Below are 19,263 nucleotides of genomic sequence, written 5' to 3'. Positions count from 1 at the left end.
GAGGGGTCTCTCCTCCAGTTCAAGACAAATAACTCCATCTTTGCGACTGACCATCTTCCCAACAGTCAAATGTTGCTCCACAAATAATATCTCTTTACTCCATATCAAACAGCTCTCTCTCCATCAACTTTTTGTCCTCCTCTTATAAGCATACTTAAGTTTCTCCCAATCCTTTTCTCCTGTTTAACCACCTTCCAATTTCTTTTGATCTCTTTTTAGCCAGACTTCTTGAAAGTGTGGTCTCTGCTTCCTGCACCCACTTCCTTACTACCTATGATCCCCTTGGTCCAACACAATCTGCCTTCTGTCCTCACCACTACACTGCTCTGACAAAGGTCACCAGTGGCTTCCAATTGATCATTCCTATCTACAGTTTTCAATCTTCATCTTACTACACTCCTTTGCTGCATCCAATGGTGTTGACAACTCACTTCTTAAATTCTATTTTTTCAACTTCCCTGGGATGCTTTCTCCTCCCTCTCTGGCTATTCCTTCACTATATTTCTATGATTTCTCTTCTCCTCAATTCCTAAATTGTGTTGTTTCACTTGGGTATCATTCAGTTTCTGCACTTCTTACTGTATGTAACTTCCTTGAGCAGTCATAATACTCTTTTCACTTTATTTATGAACAGATGGCTCTCAAAATTATACGAACAATCATATATATAACGGACTTGTATCTGGAATATATAACTTACATCTCAATAGTAAAAAGAGAAGTAACCCAATTTAAAAATGGGCAAAGTATATACACAGTCATCTGTACACAGAAGATATATAAATGGTCAATAACCACATGAAAACATGCTCAGTGTCATTAGCCATCAGGGAAATGCAAATCATAACCATAGCTTGGGGGCTTCCCTGGTGGCGCAGTGGTTGAGAATCTACCTGCTAATGCAGGGGACACGGGTTCGAGCTCTGGTCTGGGAGGATCCCACATGCCGCGGAGCAACTAGGCCCATGAGCCACAACTACTGAGCCTGCACGTCTGGAGCCTGTGCTCCTCAATAAGAGAGGCCGCGATAGTGAGAGGCCCACGCACCGCGATGAAGAGTGGCCCCCGCTTGCCACAACTAGAGAAAGCCCTCGCACAGAAACGAAGACCCAACACAGCCCAAAATAAATAAATAAATTTAAAAATAAATAAATAAATAAATACTCCTGTTCTCTGTTTAAACAAAAAAACAAAAAAACATAGTTTGATACCACCTTATGCCCACCAGGATGGCTATGATCAAAAAAACAGATAGTATAAGGGGGAGGGGCAATATAAGAGTAGGGGAGTAAGAGGTACAAACTATTAGGTATAAAATAAGCTACAAGGATATATTGTACAGTATAGGGAATATCGCCAATATTTTATAATAACTATAAAAGAAGTATAACTTTAATAAACTGTGAATCACTGTATTATACACCTGTAACATATAATATTGTATATCAACTATACGTCAATGAAACAAGCAAAAAAGATAGTACCAAGTGTTCGCCAGGATGTGGAGAAATGGGAATTCTCATACACTGATGGTAGGAATGTAAAACGGTACAGCCACTTTGGAAAACAGTATGGCAGTTCCTCAAAAAGTTAAACACAGAGTTACCACATGACACTGCAATTGCATTCCTGGGTATTTACTCAAAGGAAATGAAAACAAATGTCCACACAAACATTTGTATGTAACTGTTCATAGCAGCATTATTCATAATAACCAAAACATGGAAACAATCCACATGTCCAGCAACTGGTAAATGGATGAACAAAATGTGGTATATAAATACAATGTAATATCATTCAGCAATAAAAAGGAACAAAGTACTAATACATTGTTTCATTTCATCACTTCAAAAATCACTGAAAACACTACGCTAAGTGAAAGAAGCCAGATATAGAAGACCACATATTGCATGATTCCATTTATATGAAAAGTCTAGAATAGGCAAGTTCATAGAAACAGAAAGTAAATTAGTGGTTGCCTAGGACTGAGGTGGCGGGGAATGCGAGTTGAAGGAAAATGGAGGGTGATTGCTAAGGTACAGTTTTCCTGTTGGGTGATGAAATGTTCTAAAACTGTGGTGGTGGTTGCATAATTCTGTGAAAATACTAAAAGCCACTGAATTGCACACTTTAAAATGGATAAATTTTACGTAAGCGATTATACCACAATAAAGCTGCTAAAAAATATATGACCAGTCTTGGGCTGACCCCAGAGTTTCAGATCTATATCTACAACTGCATTCTGAACAAATTCAGTTGGAAGTCCATTGAGCGCTAAAACTTACCATGTCTTAAACTAAACTCTTTCCCTTCTTATTCCTGTTACTCGTGTAAGCTATATTTCAATAAATAGCAATGCTATGGCTCCAGCAAATCAAACTGAAAGTCAGAAATTCACCTTCCATTCCTCCTCCTTTCTCACTCCCCTGCCCCTTTTCATCAGTCACCAAGTGTTGACACCATAAATTCCTATCCTATTACTACTGCCTAGTTTGTACATTTGCATTTCCCCCATAGGCTACCATGTGCTCAGATTCATCTTCCATAATTCTGAAAGTAATTTATTTATTTATTTATTTTGACAGTAATGTATTTAAAATGCATACCTGACCATATTGCTCTATCTCTTAAAATCCTGTAATGGCTTTCCATTTTCTATATGATACAGTCTAAGCTTTTTGCCATGAGAGATAAAGCCATTCAAAATCCAGCTCCTACCTCTCCAGCCTTCTATCCTGCTGTCCTTTGTCTCACACTTTGCTTTAATTACTGAGCATCCTGTAGTTCTGTGTAAACGCCTACGTGCCTTTGCTTATGTTGTTTCCTTGACCTGAAATGACTTGAATTTCTTCTTTGACTAATTAACTTTACTCCTCCTTCAAGGTCCTGTGCCATGTCTTCTAGAAAACCTTCCCTTACCCCCCGGCCGTGCTACTTGTCCCTCCTCTGTAAAAAATTTTATCTAGAGTGCTAAGGAAGAACAGGTTTGGGTGTCTTGTTCCTCGATTTAAGATCCTTGAGAACTGATGCAATTTTTATTTGTCTTTGTGTTCCTAGAGCTTGGTACGTTCATTCATTCAGCAAATATTTGTTGAGACACTACTATGTACCAGCTTCTGTTAGAGGCTCTGGGAAGACCATAGTAAATAAGACAGTGTCCCTGACTTCATGTACTTTACATGCTAGCGAAGAAGATAGACAAAAAATTAACTTATATATTTATGTGTATATATATATATATGATAAAATCATAGGTAGTGATATGTTGTGAAGAAAAATAAAGCTGGGTAAAGTGATGGAGAATGATGAGGGAAGAAGGTGAAGCTTTTCACGGAAAGGCTCTGACTTTCGTGCAGCAAAGAAGTAAGCCACCTGAAGATCATGAAGAAAAGCTTTCCCGGCAAAGGGAAAACAGCAAGGGAAAAGGCTCTGAGGTAGGTAAGAACAACCTTGATTTGTTCAGAAAATGCAAAGACCAGCATCAAAAGAGGTGAGTAACAGAGGGAGTGGTAGGAACTAGCATTGGTGAGGCAAGCAGGCACAGAAGGTCACAGGAAAGACTTTAACTTACATTCTAAATGTGGGAGGAAGCACTGGGGGGGGGTGAAATGATCTGATTCACCTTTTGTAAAGATTACTTACTCAAGCAGGCTGTGCAGAGGGTAGACTATAAAAAAGGAAAATGTAAAAGCAGGAAAATTACTGGAAGTCTGTTATTGTAGCCAAGAAGAAATAAGGTGCCTTGGGTTAAGGTGGTCCCATCGTGGGTGGTTTGAAGTGGAGATACCACTTCCAGTGGTCAGACCAGAGATACATTTTGATAGCATCAACAGGTCTTCCGGGATGTGAGGTGTGAGGGAAAGTGAGGCAACACAGATCCCTTCTAGGCTTTTGGCTTGAGTAACTGGCAGAACAGAGTTGCCATTTATTAAGACAGAGAGCATTAAGGTGGACTGGAAACACAGTTACAGTCTGGACATGGTCAGCTTGAGATGCTTATTCAATATCCAGTGGAGATGGATTATATATAGTCAGATAGGTGAGCTGACGTTCAGAGGAGCGGGTCAGGCTGGGAGATACAAACTTGGGAGTGAGCACCGTTTGAGGATATTTGAAGTTGTGAGACTAGATAAGATCACCAGGGCGAGTTTTGATGGGAAAAGCGTGTCTGACTGAGCCCTGGGCCCCCCCAGCTTTTTAAACGTGGAAAGGAGAAACAAATCCAGGAAACAAGACTGAAGAAAGGGCAATGAAGGAGTAGAAAAACAGCCTGACTTTATAAATGGCCATTAAACCAAGCTATTTATCACAGAGTCTATTCTCATAACCAGTTTCTTCTTCTTTAACAGCTACCTGTATATTTTTTAAAACATACTGAAAACAGGAAGCAAATATCACAAACTATTTCCCTCTATCTCCTGAAGCGAATCGTTTTCATATCAAAGCTTAGCAGCCAACTCCTCCGATTACTGCTTCTCATCCCTTGGGATGCAGACTTCTTTTCATAGAGCCCATGTTTATTTATTCTTCTGTTTATTTTTAATTTACTCAGCCTTAAGGAAAAGACACCTTTCTAGACGTGAACAATCCACATGCAGGCACTGAGCTCAGTCACCTTATTTTTATTTTGTTTTTTACCTTTTTGATTCCAAGAAAAACATTGATTAAAATTTAGCAAAGTAACCATAGATAAGACTGAATAACTCAGAATTTGGAAAACATACTATTATATTATTTTGCTCTCATCTTGTTGTGCTCATGAAATCAGACCATATCTTGAGACTGGGATAGTGTTTTCACCGAAGGAAATGAATGCTGCTATTGTCATTCAACTGACAAAGAGGTTAATCTTGGGGAAGACTGTTGAGCTTTTGCGGGTTTCTTTTTTTTTTTTAAAAGGAGAAAGTGAACAATGACTTCTTCCTCTGTCCAAGGACAAAATTCTGTTTGCTCTGGCCTCAGAACAAGGGGAGGCCTGGATCAGCCTCAGGGGTGGAGGTGAATGGCCCTGGCTACATGGAGGCAGGACTGGAATGAGAAAGGGAGATGGTGATGTATTGATGGGAGTGGTACTCCCACTCCCGAGGCAGAATAAGGTGGGGGGGCGGGGGCAGCAAGTGGTGGGTTAGGTTAGCAGAAACCAACTGCATGAGAAAGAATTAGTCAAGAACAATGGGCCTTCCCTTTGCGGTGGCTGCAGGGCAACAAAGCACTGGTGATGAAGCCCTCTCTGGAGCAGCCAGCATACTGGACCATGAGTGAGGATTCCCTTAGTCCAGAGGGAACACCTTTCCACATCCAGTGGCTTACAGAAAGAACAATTGCTTGAACAGAGGTAAGTCACTGCTGGGGAGTCGTACCAGGAGAGGGTATTCAAGGGAGAGACTTCCTGCTAATACAGTCTGTAATGGATTAGAGTTGTTTTACCCTGGAGTACATATGTGTGATATTGTCTGTATCCAAGCTGGTGAAACTAGAGGTACGACTACATAAAGGTTTGGAACAGCCCCTGGGGTTGATGGATGGGGGAAATTATTGCCCCGAGCTCGCTTTGCATTTCTGCCTTTATCTCTGCTTAGGTTTCTTAGAGGCCATGTCCCCTTCAAACTTTGGATGGAATTAAGCAGAGGGCTTCAATCTTTCTGTTTCTTGCAGGAAAGCAGTTGCAGAATTATCTCTTCCTGAGTTGTCAGGGTAACGTTCCTTCCCTGTGGGGCAGTGTATTTTTCAAAGACCCCCAGTTGGACTTCTTGTTACCATCTTCACACTTGAGAGCTCTGTAAGACAGGTAGTGACTAATCATCTGAGAATACAAGCTCTTCTCTAATTCCTGACATGTTACATGCTGTGAGTTGTATTCTCAATGGATATAGACTGATGAAGAAGTTAAGGGGAGGAGGAATTTGTGAAGCCAGATAGTGAACTTTAGAGTCAACTTCTTTCCCTAACTCTTGGGGGGCCACCTATCCTATTTTGTTTAAGAAGGTATACTATGTAGCATCTCCACAAAAATGTATATCCCAATCCAGTCCCTCTGATGATGTAATTAGTAGAAATTTCATTCATTCTTTGGTTTATAGTTTGCTGATATATTTAATTTACATAGCTGTGGCTAAATGGTTTTTTGTTGTTTGTTTTTCTGATAAAAATCTCGATTTATTTTACAACCATAGCCCATGAAAGGAAGACAATAGATGTATTTTTCCTAACTCCAAGAGAATCTGAAGAGTCCTTTATACTTGTTGAATTAATTACAATAAGATCAGTTATAGTTTGGTGAGTTAATTCAAATTGAACTTCCTGTAACAAACAATGAGGAAATAAAATTTCTCAAAGCAAACAAGTAAAGCAAGCAGCATTGTCTCAAAATTAAGGATAATATAACAATAAACTATTGTAGTTAAAAATCAAGATGTAACTGGTGGGGACTTCTCTGGTGGTCCAGTGGTTAAGACTTCACCTTCCAATGCAGGGGGTATGGGTTCAATCCCTGGTCGGGGAGCTAAGATTCCCACATGGCTCACGGCCAAAAAATCAAGACATTAAAAAAAAAAAAAACAGGGCTTCCCTGGTGGCGCAGTGGTTGGGAGTCCGCCTGCCGATGCAGGGGACACGGGTTCGTGCCCTGGTCTGGGAAGATCCCACATGCCGCGGAGCGGCTGGGCCCGTGAGCTATGGCCACTGAGCCTGCGCGTCCGGAGCCTGTGCTCCGCAACGGGAGAGGCCACAGCAGTGAGAGGCCCGCATACCGCAAAAAAAAAAAAAAAAAAAAACACAGAAGCAATATTGTAACAAATTCAGTAGAGACTTTAAAAATGGTCCACATCAAAAAGAAATCTTTAAAAAAAATGATGTAATTGGTGAACTTTTTTTTTAACATCTTTATTGGAGTATAATTGCTTTAAAATGGTGTTAGTTTCTTCTTTATAACAAAGTGAATCAGCTATACATATACATATATCCCAATATCTCCTCCCTCTTGTGTCTCCCTCCCACCCCCTCTATCCCACCCCTCTAGGTGGTCACAAAGCACCAAGCTGATTTCCCTGTGCTATGCAGCTGCTTCCCACTAGCTATCTATTTTACATTTGGTAGTGTATATATGTCCATGCCACTCTCTGTTTTTTTTTTTAACTTTATATTTTTGTAGATAGTCACCAGTAAGCAGGGATTAGGTGTATTAGCTCAGGTGTGTGTTAGCTCATAAGAACCCTGCTGTGTCAAACAAGTAATAACATTGGTGATACAGTAGTACCAGTCATCAACCAGGATGCCCAGGGTGAGGAGGGGAAAAAATGAAGTGAGATGGGGTTGGGACATCTGGATTGAGAGAGGTGTAAGGACCTGGAGTCACTATGTCAATGAAGATCTGGTAAGGTGTAAGTGAGGGGGTGACGGCTGAAAAGATAGGAAGTGAAAATAATGGAGCAATGTCAAGAGCCAGGATGCGATAATGTGAGTGGATGGCTGAATCGGAATGGGATGAAGGTTGTTAGCGTTGAGGAGGTCCAGGAGCTGTGGCTGAGTTTGGGTTGGTAATCTATGTCAGAATTGGAATCCACCCCTGATGATGGAACTAGGGAAATGCACCAAAACTGCGGGACAGATGACCAAGTCCTCAATAGGAAATGACTAGCATTACAGTTGATGGCAATCCTTATAATGGGTAGAAGGTGAATGTATTAGTTCCTGATTGCTACAGTAACAAATTATCACAAATTTAGTGGCCTAAAACAACACAAATTTATTATCTATGGCTCTGTATGTCAGAAATCTAACGTAGGTCTTAGTGGGTATGATGGTTAATTTTATGTGGCAACTTGGTTGGGCCACAGTGCTCAGATATTTGATCAAACATTATTCTGGATGTTTCTGTGAAGGTGTTTTTTGGGTGAGATTAACATGTAGATCAGTAGACTTTGAGTAAAGCAGGTTACTCTCCACAATGTAGGTGGGCCTCATCCAATCAGCAGAAGGCTTAAGAGAAAGGACTGCAATCCCTAAAGAAGAAGGAATTCTGCTCCAGACTGTCTTTGTCTCAAACTGCAACTTTCCTGTACCTCTGCAATCTCATGAGCCAATTCCTTAAAACAAATCTCTCCTCTCCCTCTCTCTCTCTGTTGGTTCAGTTTTTTGGAAAACCAATAAAAGTGTGCAAAGATCAGGAGTCATTGTGGTACTCTGTAGGAGAATCTGTTTTCTTGGGTTTTCCAGCTTCTAGAGCCCACCCACATGCCAGCAATGGTGGGTATAATCTTTTTCACATGAAATCTTTCTGACCTTCCTACCATAGTCACATTTCCTCAGACCACAGCCAAAGAAGATTCTCCAGTTTTAAGGAGATGGGCTGACTCAGACAGTCCAATACCATCTCCCCACCTCAAGGTTTTTAATTTAATCACATCTTCAAAATCCCTTTTGCCATATAAGGTAACATATTTATAGATTCCAGGGATTAGCATGTGGACCTCTTTGGAGGGTCATTATTCTGCCTACTGTAGTGAAATAGGATTTGCCCTCAGATGGGAAACTAGAGGGAAGACTGATGTACACAAGGTTAAGTGCAATGCCTGATGCACCAAATGTGAGTTCCCCTTCTAGCTACAGACCCCAATCTCATTCTTCTAAGCCATTATTTGCCAAAGCCTGTGCTGTGGCATATTAGAACTGTAATATTCATTAAAAATAAAAGCACTGTAGTTAAATAAATTTGTAAAATTTGTGTCCCTTGGTGTAGTCACAATTCACATTAGCATATGAAGGATTCTGAAAAGTCCTATGGTGAGGAAATCTGTCTAATTTAACATGCATTTTCCCAAACTTATTTGACCTAGAATCAGCTTGGATTATTATCAATATCCCCATTCGGTAAATGAGGGCTGAGATTCAAAGAGGTTAAATCTTGCCCTCCCTCGCGTAGGTAGTGAATGGGGAAGGGGGTCAGAATTTGAACCCAGGTGATCTTACGCAAGAACCTACACTCTGAAGACTATACTTGAGTTCATATTTTCATATCAAGTCATATTTGAGCTCCTTGGCTTGAATACCACCTCTGGTCTAATGGGCTGTGGTGGGGAAGGATCCAGTGCTACAGAACTTAACAGCTTAAGCCTTCCCTTCATCAGGGGCTGTGAACAAGGCAGTTCTAGAAGGAGCTGAGGAAGCAGCTGGTTCATTGACTGACATGTCCAGCCTACAGCAGAGACAGATTCACAGAACAGGGCAACTGGGCAGTCTCAAGATTAAGTTACATACTGGCAGGATTCTGAGTAGCAAAGGAGAGGCAGCCCCACCTAGTGGAAAAAGCAGGTGCTCTGCATTGAGGTCAACCTGCATTCAAAACCTGGTCTTACTGTTAAGCAACTCGCCTAAAGCTCAGTGCTTTAACCTGAAAATGGAAAAAACAGTATTGCTCTCATAGGACAGTTGTGAGGATTAAATGAGAATATGATAAAATGCCAGGCATGCAACAGAAATGCCATATCCAGTTGTTGTTACTATTATTATTAAGCTCAAGCGGACCTTTCCCCAGGGCTCTTATTCAGTCTTTTCCTCCTGCCCCAACCCAGGTTAATTCAACTCTGCTTGCAAGAAGTGGATTTACTTCCTGCCTTTACCACTTGGTTCTTTGCTTGGCATGGCCCTCTTAACTGAAGAGAGTTTCAGAGGGCTGCCGGTACTTCTAAGGCACAAGGAACCAAGGCAAAGGATGCTCTAGGGGCCTCCCCACAAGTATTCAGCCCTCAGTGGCTCTCAGTGGGGGTTGGCTAATACCTCTTCTGACTGCCAGGGAGATGTTTTATCTCAGAAAAGAGGGGATCCACTTTATTCTCTTCCCATTAGCTTTCTAATTAGTAGAAACTTTTTCAGGAAGCTGGCGTATGCTAGAATCTTAGCCTCCAGTTCTGATGCTTTTGCCACTTCCTGTATTTGGGTGTTTTCTTCGTTAATTTAATAGAAAACTGAGATGGAAGCCCCAGGCTCTTGTTTGATTTAACCATTTTACCTCCAAATCGGCCTTGGGAGTCTCCTATTAAAATTGTTTAGATTATCTTCCATAAATTATTACTTATGGAGATTACAAAGAAAACACTTACGTTTCTGTTTATAAAGCTGATATCTTTTGCTAAATGGTGTTTAAACTGTTCAGAAGATAATAAGATCCAGCCTCCTCTAAGTAAGAACAAATTAGAGAAGTGATGATAGAAAAAAAATAAAGCAGTGCAAGCCCAAGGAAATTTCATCCTTCAATTTCTGGTTTCAGATGCTGCTAGTTATAAAACAAAGATAAAATATCCAGACGGAAAACTTACAACTCAGGTCACATATGGCCTTTGATAGAAGAATTTAAAGTAGAGAGAGCCAGTCGGAGAAGGAAACCTATAATACTAATGGGAGAGAGGGCTGGAATTAACACTTTCCTGCTGAAGAAACACTTGGGAATTGTCTGGGGCAGCAGTAAGCAGCCCAAATTTAAGAAAATAGACTTAGGATATTCATATAGTTGAGACCAAAACAATTAGTATTTGAATTAAAAGAAATGGCTAACAGCTAAGTTTCGTGACAGGGATATTTAACTTGTACCCAGTTGTTTCCATATATTTTAAACCTTGCTATATTAGAAGCAGGAATTAGAAATTGATCAAATTAGAAATTGATCAAATTGCTGTATTAGAAGCAGGAATTAGAAATTTATCTTTTTAATGAAAGAATTTAATTTTAAGGAAAATGAATTAATGGATTTTTAATATATCTTTTTCTATCACTTATCTACACCTTTGTTGGAGCAAAGCCAGAAAACCCAAATAAAGGCATTATACTTAGAAGAAAAACATCAGCTTCTGTGTTAAGGATCTGCTTTGCAACTCTAGACCTTTATTTATTTTTTAGCATATATGGAAACATGTATATGTACATGTACCTATACTTGCAAATAGCGAGTTTTCTTCTTCACGTCTTTTTTTTTTTTTTTTTTTTTTTTGGTACGCAGGCCTCTCACTGTTGTGGCCTCTCCCGTTGTGGAGCACAGGCTCCGCACGCGCAGGCTCAGCGGCCATGGCTCACAGGCCCAGCCGTTCCGCGGCATGTGGGATCTTCCCGGACCGGGGCACGAACCTGTGTCCCCTGCATCGGCAGGTGGACTCTCAACCACTGCGCCACCAGGGAAGCCCTCTTCACGTCTTTCAATTAAACACACGTTTAATATGCCCAGCTATCTTCTCGGGTTTTTTTTTTTTCCAAGAAGAACCTTTAAAATCATCTTATGATGGTGAAATTTTTTTAAGCTAATGGAATTCTAATACAGCATTTAAACTGCTCTTTTATACAGGTAGTATCACCTTAGCACAAATTTTTCTCCTAATTTTTCAATTAGCCAAAAGTCCCAGAAGAATAAGCAGTATGCAATTTTCAGCAAGACATTGTAGGACCACCCTGGAGCCCAATTGGTTAGAATGGAGCCTGGTTAAATTCTACCAATTGTGTTAGCTGGGGCCTTATTTAACTACTCTGAGCTTCCAATTCCTCATCTATAAAATGAAGAGAATAATATGAATAATAAGAACAATCTCACATGGTGGTTGTGAGGATTAAATGAGACATTTTATTTTGAAGTACCTGACATTCCACATCACAGACACTTATATGTTTCTTTCCTTTCCATTTTCCCCTTCATATGCATATATACCAGCAACATCAATTTCCTTTATATGTAAAGCCAATGCTGTTAACTTTATTAGGCTAGATTTTCCATTAAGCATTTATCCTTATTCATTAGCTAGGAGGACTGATGCACAAAGATATTAAATTATTTACTCAAGTTTAATGAATGAAATTTAAAACCTTTCTCCCCTGCTTAACATGAATGTGCCCTTTTCAGTATGCAGAGCTTTGTTGCGTTTATTCAGAAGCTATTGCTAAGTGCTTAGTTTGAAACACAGGATTAATGAGCCCAGAGACAGGGCGCTGGTCACCATGGCAACCAAACTAGCTTTGCCCTATTCCTAGCCGAAAGAAGTGATGCGGGATGCTTAACTCTGGCCTGCAGTATATAGCTGGGTGTCCTTTTTTATATCTCTGACTCCCCATTGATGCTTCCAATTTTTCCCTAATTCTCTTGAAAAAAAGAAAAAGAATATCACTGCTTCTTTGGGGCTCTGTTTTTTCATCGATACCACCTACCTTCCTTCCTGAATACATTTATCTCCCCATCAGTTTCTGAAGACTTTGGCACCTGACTCACATGATCCCTCTCCACACAAATTCTGGGTGGCTTTAACAATCACTCGGATGACCACTTACTGCCCTGTCTCTCAGTTTCTCGATCTCATTCTCTCCTGTGACTTTCTCCTCCTTTCTGATCTGGTCGCTCCCACCTATAGACATACCTGGACTGAGTCATTACCCTGAAACTGATCAGTCTCCAGAAATCACGAATTCCCAAATCCAATTCTCTGACCAAAACTGCCTATCTTTGTACCTTGGTTTCATTAGAACCCCTCTCTGTGATCTCTTTGTCCATTAGACGGTCCTTATACTCCTTCCCTCCCCTTCCTATCCAGCTGAGTTCCATTCTCCATCATTTCAATCACTCTTTTGCCAAAACTTTAAACTACCTCCAACTCTTCATAGCACCTGCCTAGTGCTATGAATGAACTTAATCCTGAGTGAACCCAATTCTCTACTGTCTCAGCACCTGCACCCAAGCAGCTGCGAGCTATATGGCAAAAATCACTACAGATGCAGTGCCACCTGTACAAGATCAGTACCACCATAAAGTCAAACATAAAAACTCCACTGGGTCCTTGAGACTGCTCAGCAAGCCAATGTTTCTCTACTCAACTTTTTTCCCCACTCTCCACCATAATAACTTAAAACCTTTTTAACTTCCTTAATCTTTTAACCCTTTTCCCTCTCTTTTCACTCTCAGATCTCTTCACGTCTACTTTACATAGAAAATACCTTTCAGAGGGAAACTTCCTTAAAGTCTGACTACCCAGTGTCAACTCCCATCCTCTCTCATTTTTTGCCTTCAGCTACAATAGAACAGGTGTTCTTCTCTCTAGAGTCAATCCCTCTGCCTCGTTCTAGATCTCATTTCCCAAACTTCTCAGAATCCTCATACCATAAACTATCTCTCCTCTACACTCTGTCCTCAATATCTGCGTCACTAGTGAATTCTGTCATCAGTTTCTTAAATGCTCAGGTTTCTGTTATCAAGAAGAAAACATTTCTCAGCACCTTTCCCTCTTCATCTGCCTTCTTGCCTCCTCTTCACAAACTCTTTAAAAGTCTTGTTCACACTCAGACTATCTCTTTTTCATTATCAGTCCCCTCTGTTCTGATTTCTGCATCTTCACTCAATTGATTGCTACAGTCTCCTTCCACGTCACTGAATCCAATGGAAAATTTTTAACTCTCAATGTACTAGATTTCTCAGTACTATTTGACACTTCTGACTTCTCCCTCCATCCCAGCTTGCTCTCTTTATATGGGCAAAGAATAACGCAGAGTTATTTTGACAGTAACACTCATGGAATTGCCCTGGTTCAAACACACTTGTCCTCCCTAGTTCTAGTACTTGTTCTTTATTGAACATTCAATAAACAATCAACAACCAATCTGTATTATGCATGGGCTATGCTGAGCAAAACTCTGTTCTTATGAAACAGAGTTTAGTGAGGGGTGTAGCACTACTAAAAGGATTAAGCAAATAAAATATAGGTGCCACAAAGGAAAATTACAATGTGCTATGAGAATACAGAATAACATTGGGACCTAACTTAGTTTAAGGGAATTCAGGAAGAATGATCTTTGGAACTGATGTCTGAACTAAAGCCTTAAGTAGGAGTAGAAGTTAGCTCAGCCAGGCAGAGCATTCTAGAATGCATGTATACCACATTTGCATTCCAAGTCCTCTTCCCCACCTGGGAGCCTAGAATACTGGCAACCAGGCCTTGGCCCTCCAGAAAGAAGCCAGGTAGAGATTTCTTTGGAGAATCTGACCAGCCTAAGAAAAAATATCTAAAGATAATATGTCACCAAGTCCTCAAATTACAGGTCCCATTAGATCCCCTAGAGTGAAGTCAACAGTCAACTAACCCCACTCATACACGTAGATTCCAAATCAGTGTTTAGTCACTCAATTTTAAATATCAGCAGACAGCCAAAGATTATAAAACATCTAAGGAAAACCTTTAAGATGGTAGAGACAACAAGAAACTAAGAAAAATAATCGGGAGTAAATCTCCTAGAAAGTAGAGCATTAAGATAAAGCAATGTAAAACAGGAGAGATAATATAAGACAATTAGAAGAACAGTCCAGATGGTACAATATCCAAATAATAGCAACTCAAGGAAGAGAGCATACAGGAAACAAAAGAAAAGAATTCAGGTAAGAAATAATTATGGAAGATTTCTCAAAACTGAGAGACATGCACGTTTGGGGGTTGAAAGAACCCAGTACTACAGGTGAAAATCAACCCATCAAGGCACATCATCATGGAATTTCAGAATGTCAAAAAACAAAAAGAAAATCCTAAACCTCTCAGAGAGGAAGATAATAAGTCACAAAGAAACCATGAGGAAATAAAACGGCCATGGAGAAATGCCTTCATCATTCTAAAGGAAAATGATGATCAATCTAGAATTCTGTGCCAAGTCAGGGTAAAATAAGTGCACGAGCAGTTTCTTGCACCCTTTCTCAGAAATCAACTAACGGAGGCCCAAACAGGCAACAAACCGAGATCTAGAAAGACCCAGGATCCAGGAACAGGAAATCTAACATAGGGAGAGGCAAAGGGACTCCAGGATGATGAGAGAATGGAGATTTCAGGATGACAGTGGTTGGAATAGATCTGAAGTCTCCAGAAGGGACTTTTTTCAAGAAAATAAAACTGATTAGATACCTGTTGAAATATTTTCAGAAAAGATTAAAACTATTGGCAAAAGTTCTGGGGTTAAGAGAGTGGTGATTCATTAAAAAAAATAAGTAAATGAATAAAATAAGACAATTAGCACCAGGGAACACAAAATGTTGTACAAAGAAGGAACGGTTACCCTAGTTTAGAACAAGCCTCACAGTTATAATGTCTTTATATTGTGAGGATGGAGGATAGGAAAGATACTAGTATGGGGAGGGCAGGGAGGAAAAGGAGCCAGATCCTCATCTTCCATTATGATAAATCAATAGATTATCAGAAAACTGTTTATGTTGCTACTTATTCTTTTCAATTTTGTGCATAAATAAATGGTATTTATTTAGCAATATGGAGATAAATATCAAACTAATCAGCTAAAAGAAATGAAAGTGGTTGCCTCTGAGGAGCAAGTAATCAAGAAACACATTTTTTGTAATAAACCTTGAATGTGGTATCCTCTTAATGTCTTTTAATCAATTTTTATATTTCTTCCACCCTTTGCTGAATACATTTTCTAAGTCCCTTAAATTTCTTGTGGTTTGGTAAATACATCTTTTCTTATTATAATTTCTCACTGCTTCTTTCTGGTATATAAAAATACAATTGATTTTTGTATATTGATCTCAAATGCAGTACCTCTTCTGAATTCAGTTATGAATTCTAACCATTTGACCTTAAATTTTCTTGTTTTTTTTTTTTAATCTAGACAAACATATAGTGTGAAATAATGGCTGTTTTGCTTCCTGCTTTCTAATCTTCTTACATCTTATTTATTTTTCTTTTCTCTTTGTGTCAGCTAGGACCTCCAGGACAAAGGTGTGAGATGTGAGAGCAGCAAACTTATTCCACTCCTGATTCTCAAGGGCAGGCTTCTAAAATTCACTACTAAATAGACCATCAACTTTACAAAGCCCTGCTTAAGGCAATGCCTTCCCAAGTGTGCTATGATTTTACATGGTACATTCTTCACTGGGCTGGAACACCTGCTGCTTGCCTGGATGTGAGAAATGACCTGCAAACAAATTTCAAGTTCATTCATTCAGAGCAGAGGAATTGAAGGTAATGCTTCTAGAAAAAATAGCAACCAAAAGACGAGGATTTTTAAAGTCATTCTCTGCCATTTGAGAAAAGAAAGTCTCTGGGTTGACAGAGGTCAAGAATTTGATTGCCCATTATTTACGGTTACTATTACCTTCTATGTACAGCAAGGGATTTTGGCATATTTTTTATAGTGACAAATTAATTTTTATAGTGATATAAAAGTTCCTTTAAAATTAAATAAGTAATGTCAATTTAAAGAAAATATTAAATTCTTATTGTACAGGTGTATGTCCCATACAGCATATGGGACAAAAATCCCCAAGGTTATTTGCAAGTGACTAGGAGGGTCAGATTTGTGCTATTACAATATATAACCTAAGAGATGGAAAGACAGAAGGTGATGGACTGGTGAGAGAGGTGTCTGTCAAGCAGGCATATCTATTTCTTGGCCAAAGTGAAGTCCAATGACATCTTGCCTTACTGTGTTCACATCATTGAATAGGGAATTTCCTAACGTGCAGGTAACTCGTGCCACTGTCACACTAAGTAGCAGGGGACAGTCTTTTAAAAGGCATGGTCTCCTTTACATTGCTCTCATGCTACATTCTGCTAGGAAACATTTGAATTTTTATGGCTTTCCCGCAGTAACAAATTTTCCTCCAACTGTCAGGATTTGCTTCATGCAGAGAAAAGCAAGCAGCTTCATTTTCCTCTTACGAAAGGGAATAGGTAGAAATAATATGCTGCTTTTCAGCCAGCTAAACCTGACCTGACTCTCTTTATTTGTAGGGAAATGCAGGATTCACAGAAAGGACATTTTCACTGAGGTAAATAAGCCTTCTCAACTGATGAACACTATTATACTAATACCAAAGGAAACAAAGGCCAGAAGATGGGGGGCATTAAGTAGAAAGACAAACAAAAAAATAGCAGACAAAATCCAGCCTGAGGACAAAGCAGGCTATGCAACATTGAAAAAATAGGGGAAAATCCTTTAAGAGAAAATTGCATGCAATTTTTTGGCCTCAATTAGCCTTTTCCACAAAGAGCACTTTTCCACAAAAAGTCCATTAAATAGCAAATGAAATTACATCGGTTTTCAGTTGCCATGGCATTGGTTTTCCTCTAATGGACTTCTCTGGTCCTGAGTTTAATGTTTAGCCTGACTTATTTTCCTTGTCTGTGTGCTGTCTCAATTCCCTCTGTCCAGCTACAAAGTGATGTATGTGACTTCTCAAAGTGCCTACCACATAATCCTGGAGAGAGAAAATTCATCCCTCAGCTATCTCCCTAGAGACTGAAGGAGTAAAACTGACCAACAGCAGCATTTAATTAACTGTGAACATAACAGTTTCCATTTACTAGATGGCAGTAGTTCCCTTCCATGCACTCAGGGCTCCTGGAGCCATTCCCAGATCAGTCAGAGATCATTTATTGAGTACTTCCTATGTGCCAAGCACTGTCCAAGAAACTGAAGACATAAAAATGCAAAAGAAAGGCTGCAAGATGCTGACAGTCTTCTAGAATTTCCAGACTAGAAGATTACCTCCAAGCACTTCTCTTCTCCTTTCCTCCATTCATAAAATGGGTGAAATTTTACCCAATTACCTGATTTACAGTTTTATTTTGTTTTGAAAAATTTTCCAGGTACCACACTTAAAAAAAAATTTATTCTAAGAGTAAGGATCTGACATAACAAATTTGCTTTTTTGAAGTTACTTAGCTATAGCTAAATATTACTTATGCTATCAAGTCTGACTCATAATTCATATATTATTTTCTGATATGCATAATCATATATAATTTTTAGAAAAATAAGTTTATGCAGTTCATACACTCCTATGAACTTATTTTTAAATCTTTCTATGTCAATAAACATTCTTTTACAATATCATTTTTAACGTCTGTATGGTATGGAGGTAACAGCTTAAATTTTTCTATTATATATAAAAATATTTTTTAAGTATTTCAGTAATACAAATGACTCTCTGAGTGCAAAAAGAAATCAAGCAACTTTTTTGAGACTCTAAGTACATTAAAAATTAAAAAATGCCAATATATATCTTTTAAAATTGTGGTACATTTTAAATGTATTTCTTAACCAATCAAAGCTTTTATTGCAAAAATATAAAACAAAACACACTATAACTCCACTATTTTGAAGATTCTCATAGAATTAGGAGAAGTCTCAATTTCTAGTGTACTACAGATCACGTGACCAAGCAAAATTCTGTTACACGATAAATGTCTTTCTTTCTCATCAGTTATCTCTGACTCAGTGTATAACCTTGTTTAGAGATATATCCAAAGTCTGAATTTGAGGCCCTACATCAATGAGAACCCTGAGTCAAAAGGTGCTGAATTAGTCCCTAATCCTAGAGGCAGAATTTCTGAGTTTAAAAAGGTTTTAAGCTTTTGATATTCCCCTCAATCATATGCATTTTCACTCCATTAAGCCTGTGTGAGAGCACTGCCCCACGTGTTTGTCAACATATGTACTATCATCTTTGATATCTTCGTTAATGTAATAAACACAACAAAACATCTAATTCTTATTTTTAATTGACATTTTACTGATTACAATACAAGTGATCATTATGTTACCTTTATTTGTCGTTTATATGCTTGCCTGTTTTTTTTCTGAAATACCTATTCCTGTTCTTGGTCCCTTTGTGCTTTTTTTTTTTTCTCTTAGTTGTTACCCTCCTAACTTTAATTTTTAAAGTTTCTTTACATAGTAAGGATATGAGCCCTTTGTCATATAGTCCCAAATATTTTTCCCAGTTTTATGACTGCTTTTTAATTTTATAATCTGTTTGCCACACAGATGTTGAAACAAACATTTTTGTGTTCTCTAATTTATCTTTCTTGTTATGGCTTCAACCTTTGATGACGTGGTGCTAAAGGGTCAGTTATCTTTAACAGACTTCCTTCTACTCTTCCTCTTGGGTTATCAGTCCAATTCCTTGTGTCAGCCTACAGGGGGTGTTGCTCAGTCTCCTCCTGCCTCTTTACTCCTCCCTCTCTAGGTAGGCCTCCCTCTGTTGTTAGGGATAAAGCACATGGGGAATAACTGTGTCCTCTGGGAAAGCTGTGTGGTAACACCTCTGAGGAAAGACGAGGTCGGGAGCTCACTGTTACTCCGTGGTTGATGAAAAGGTAGTGATATAAAAGATCAATAACTAAACAAATATATAATTTCTTAACTTTCCAAAAATTTTGAAGATAAACAGCTTAAAAGTTTAAATTAATTAGTTAAAATGTAGATTTAAAAAACTAAATCTAAAAATAAATGTATAAGTAA

General features: G+C 39.0%; 1 protein-coding gene and 1 long non-coding RNA gene across 4 annotated transcripts in view; one reads left to right on the top strand and one right to left on the bottom strand.

The window, feature by feature from the left end:
* The window catches only part of ASB4 (ankyrin repeat and SOCS box containing 4), a 121,796-nt gene that overhangs the window by 30,469 nt on the left and 72,064 nt on the right, over positions 1-19,263 (bottom strand). The window lies entirely within an intron of this gene.
* The window catches only part of LOC132597782 (uncharacterized), a 38,145-nt gene continuing 23,884 nt past the window's right edge, over positions 5,003-19,263 (top strand). Inside the window, exons 1-3 of the long non-coding RNA XR_009565080.1 lie at positions 5,003-5,335; positions 15,715-15,977; positions 16,749-16,786. This is a non-coding gene — a long non-coding RNA (uncharacterized lncRNA). The remainder of the gene's footprint in view (positions 5,336-15,714; positions 15,978-16,748; positions 16,787-19,263) is intronic.

This window comes from Globicephala melas, chromosome 9 (assembly GCF_963455315.2).
Source record: "Globicephala melas chromosome 9, mGloMel1.2, whole genome shotgun sequence".
NCBI lineage: Eukaryota > Metazoa > Chordata > Mammalia > Artiodactyla > Delphinidae > Globicephala > Globicephala melas.
Note: the sequence above shows the minus strand (reverse complement) of the source record. Positions and strands in the feature narration are given on the sequence as shown.